We start from the raw sequence: 5,178 nt of genomic DNA, 5'->3' as shown, positions 1-5,178 counted from the left end.
ACCCAGATGGTTCAGGTTTGCGAGACAAAAATGTGGCAACCTGATTCGCCTCCCTGATTTGCATCTCCTTACACAAACCCATGGGGAAATGTCATAGTCAGCAAAGCCCTTGGCACCCTCCCTGTAGTTACGGAGTATTCCTATCTGTGACTGCCACCAAAATGATTCATCAAGCTGTTCTTCTATGAAGGAACGCCGGGTTCCGATGACTTAAGGAACTCTAGCATTGCCCCAGGGTGATCTGTACACCCAACTAAAGGAGGGAACATACAACCTCTCCCCAACCCCTAGGATTATTTCTCCATTCTGCTCAATAAGACCAACTATGGGAAATAATCTAGGGGCTCATGGACATGCTATTTGTCAACACCATGCCCCAAACGGGTTGCCACTGTGAAGCACAGAGAGAGAGAGAGACAGCCACTCTCCCACATGATGAAAGAATCTGGGTGTAGAAGAACCAAGGAATTGTCATCCTACAGACAAAGAAAAGCTCCTGAACGCCCAGTTACACAAACCAGAGAAGTTTGCTTTGGGATTAGCCGCATAGATTCTCATCATAAAGCCCTCTTCCTCCAAAACATAGTTTTGTGGGTGTTGGTTTTTTTTTTTTAATGGAATGTCTTATTCCAGGTTCCATCAACTCTAGATACCAGATCCTGGACCATCAGACCCAACATACAGAGGATCCCCAGGTCATTTTTGTTTCCAGGGAACTTTGCATGGGAATTGTATAAAAATACCAAAAAAAAAAAGAAAGAAAGAAAAGTTCTGAGCCCATTCTCCCAAAGGAGCACCACGAAGGGTGTACCAAGTTTTCATCCTGAACAATAAAATATAAGGCATAAAAGTGTTTCCAAAGACAGACTCCCATGTCAGCTCCATCATTAACGGGTTCCATGTCTCATTGGTGTGTCCATTCAATGGTTCTTCTCCTTCCAGATTCGGGGGCCCTCATTATGCACCCCATCTTTCTTTGTGTTATGGGGTGAGTTTCTTGGGAGTTGCTCAGGGCCCTTAGTTATCATACCATGAAAGGTTTTTCACTCACGTACACTTGCCTTCCTGCTAGTAATTTGTTTCCCTATGATCTGCACATGTTGATATGTTTGGTACTTGCTGGCTGCACTTTATGTTAATAAGTGCAACTAAGTGCCATTGTCTGTGAGGTTTCAGGTCGTGATTAATGCTATTTACTCAGTCATCGTTACTAATGTGACACTGCTATCTTAAGCAGCCATCTTTAAGTCCAAAAACGAAACCATTGGAAGATGAGATTCAAGATGTTGGCCAGACTGGGGGCATGTTTTCTGAGTTGTATTCATCAGAAATGATCCTGTTAGTGACAATGACTGGAAATCAAGCCTGTCCTCAGATTGAGGGCTTGTGGGAATGAGTTGGAAAACCTTGATTTTACCTAAATAAGTATGATTTGGCGCTTGGCTACTCTCCTTGAAAGACATGCATGTATCTTAAGATATAAACCCTAATGGACACTTGAACAGGACTTTGAGTACATGTAAACATGCATGATCATGTTGGGTTTGGTGTCCTGGTGAAGATGCACATCTTCCAAGAAAAACTGATAGGATGTCTCCCTTGTCATCACTGGCATTTTTTTGAGAGGGTAGATTGTGCTTATGGAACAGCGTGTTGCCTCCAATAGTAGGTAGAGTTAGATAATAAACAGTCTTCTGCTTACCACAGATGGTGGAGACCTTTGCTAAACTCCTTAGACTCCCAAGTTTTATTTCTTAATGGATGAAATCACGATCATGCTTTCACATGTACATACGCACTGTTACAAGGTAACCATCTCAATGACTCTCCCTGACCATGCCCACTGATAATTTCAGGTGCCCCCCCAGAAAGGGGGTCATCATCCTCATCTTTCACAATGACCAGATGCTGAGGACTGCACAGACCCTACCAAGTGACATGGAATCAGGTTCTCCTGCCCTCCCTAGAGGTGAAAGCTGGGTTAGCCAGATAAGAACAAATCCCATCCTGCCCTTCTGACATAAAAACATTGCTTTCTAGGGGCGCCTGGGTGGCTCAGTGGGTTAGGCCGCTGCCTTCGGCTCAGGTCATGATCTCAGGGTCCTGGGATCGAGTCCCGCATCAGGCTCTCTGCTCAGCGGGGAGCCTGCTTCCCTCTCTCTCTCTCTCTGCCTACTTGTGATCTTTCTCTGTCAAATAAATAAATAGAATCTTTAAAAAAAAATTGCTTTCTAATAACCCAGTTTCAGGGAAGATGTAACAGATGCATCGTTTTTGCAATGAGGAACATGCTGAGAATATCCCTTATGCAAAAATGGCCAGGGGCACTTGGGTGGCTCAGGTGGTTAAGCATCTGCCTTCAGCTTGCGTCATCATCTCAGGGTCCTGGGATGGAGCCTTGAAAGGAAGGAAGGAAGGGAGAGAGGAAGGAAATGGCCAGACTCCCACCAGATGCTGCTACCTCTTCCGCCTACAAGCAAAATTGTGTTTGTTCAATGAAGTGTTTTTTTTAACTTTATAAATTTTTTAACTTTATAATTTACTTTTTTATAATTTTAAACTTTATATTTTTAAGAATTCTGTTATATTAGCCACCATACAGTACATCATTAGTTTTTGATGTTAAGTGTTCCATGATTCATTGTTTGCATATAACACCTAGGGCTCCATGCAATACATGCCCTCCTTAATACCCACCACCAGGTTCACCCATTCCCCCTCCCAAAATTCTCAGTTTGATTCCCAAAGTCCGTGGTCTTCCATGGTTTGTCTCCCACTCTGGTTTCTGCCCCCTTTCATTTCCCCCTTCCTTCTCCTAATGTCCTCCATGCTATTCCTTATGCTCCACAAATAAGTGAAACCATATGATAATTGTCTTTCTCGGCTTGACTTGTTTCACTCAGCATAATCTCCTCCAGTCCCGTCCATGTTGATACAAAAGTTGGTTATTCATCCTTTCTGACGGCTGAGTAATATTCCATTGTATCTATAGACCACAACTTCTTTATTCATTCACCTTTTGAGGGGCATCTTGTCTCCTTCTCCTATGAACACTGGGGTGCATGTGCCCCTTCTTTTCACTACCTCCGTGTCTTTGGAGTAAATACCCAGTAGTGCAATTGCAGGGTTATAGGGAAGTTCTATTTTTAATTTCTTAAGGAATATCCACACTGTTTTCCAAAGTGACTGCACCAACTTGCATTCCCACCAACAGTGTAAGAGGGTTCCCCTTTCTCCACATTCTCTCCAACACATGTTGTTTCCTGTCTTATTAATTTTGGCCATTCTAACTGGTGTAAGGTGGTATCTCAATGTGTGTGTGTGTGTGTGTTTAATATTTTATTTATTTATTTGTCAGAGAGAGTGAGCACAGGAAGACAGAGTGGCAGGCAGAGACAGAGGGAGAAGTAAGCTCCCTGCCAAGCAAGGAGCCCAATGTGGGACTCAATGCCAGGATGCTGGGATCATGACCTGAGCCAAAGTCAGCTGCTTAACCAACTGAGCCACCCAGGCATCCCTTCAATGTGGTTTTGATTTGTATCTCCCTGAGGGCTAATGATGATGAACATTTTTTCATGTGTCTGATAGCCATTTGTATGTCTTCTTTGGAGAAGTGCCTGTTCATGTCTTCTGCCCATTTTTTGACTTGATTTTTTTTTTTTTTGATGTTGAGTTTGAGGAGTTCTTTATAGATCTTGAATACCAGCCCTCCCTCTGTAGCATCATTTGCAAATATCTTCTCCATTCTGCTGCCTGATTTAAAGCTATATTACAAAGCTATGATCACCAAGGCAGTATGGTACTGCCACAAAAACTGACCCATAGATCAATGCAACAGAATGAGAACCCAAAAATGGACCCTCAACTCTATGGTCAACTAATCTTTCACAAAACAGGAAAAAATATACAATGAAGAAAAGACAGTGTCTTCAATAAATGGTTCTGAGAAAACTGGACAGCTATGAGTAGAAGAATGAAACTCGACCACTGTCTTACACCACACACAAAGGTAAACTCAAAATGGATGAAAGACCTCAATGTAAGGCAGGAATCCATCAAAATCCTAGAGGAGAACATAGCAACCTCTTCACCATTGGCCACAGCAACTTCTTTCAAAACTCATCTTCAAAGGCAAGCGAAAAATGAACTTTTGGGACTTCACCCAGATAAAGAGCTTCTGCACAGCAATGGAAACAGTCGACAAATGAGACAACCCACAGAATGGGAGATGTTCAATGATGTTTTAGCAATGCCAGGGAAGAATTTGATATCTGCTGTAGACATCAGATTACAAGGCTAAGTCAGAATGCCTTGTTCATCAAGAGAGAGCTTTCAATTCCTGGATGGGAGAGAAATGTGAAAATAACCAAGTAGAATAAAAGATCACTGAGGAACCCCTGAACACAACCTCAGTTGAAACAAGGATGCCGATGAGAACATGGAAAGAATTCTACCTGGGATACTCAGGGGGGCATCTTTTTTTAAAATATTTAAAAAAAATTTTTTTATAAACATACAGTGTATTATTAGTCCCAGGGGTACAGGTCTGTGAATCGTCAGTTTTACACACTTCACAGCACTCACCATAGCACATACCCTCCCCAATGTCCATAACCTCACCACCCTCTCCTTACCCCCTTCCCCCGGCAACCCTCAGTTTGTTTTGTGAGATTAAGAGTCACTTATGGTTTGTCTCCCTCCTTATCCCATCTTGTTTCATTTATTCTTTTCCTACCCCCCAAACCCCCCATGTTGCATCACCACTTCCTCATATCCCGGAGATCATATGATAATTTCTCCAATTGACTTATTTCGCTCAGCATAATACCCTCTAGTTCCATCCATGTTGTCGCAAATGGCAAGATTTCATTTCTTTTGATGGCTGCATAGTATTCCATTGTGTATATATACCACATCTTCTTGATCCATTCATCTGTTGATGGACATCTAGGTTCTTTCCATAGTTTGGCTATTGTGGACATTGCTGCTATAAACATTCGGGTGCACGTGCCCCTTTGGATCACTACGTTTGTATCTTTAGGGTAAATACCCAATAGTGCAATTGCTGGGTCATAGGGCAGTTCTATTTTCAACATTTTGAGTAACCTCCATGCTGTTTTCCAGAGTGGTTGCACCAGCTTGCATTCCCACCAACAGTGTAGGAGGGTTCCCCTTTCT

The sequence above is a fragment of the Mustela erminea genome, chromosome X (genome assembly GCF_009829155.1).
Source record: "Mustela erminea isolate mMusErm1 chromosome X, mMusErm1.Pri, whole genome shotgun sequence".
Lineage (NCBI taxonomy): Eukaryota > Metazoa > Chordata > Mammalia > Carnivora > Mustelidae > Mustela > Mustela erminea.
This window is presented reverse-complemented; position numbering follows the sequence as displayed.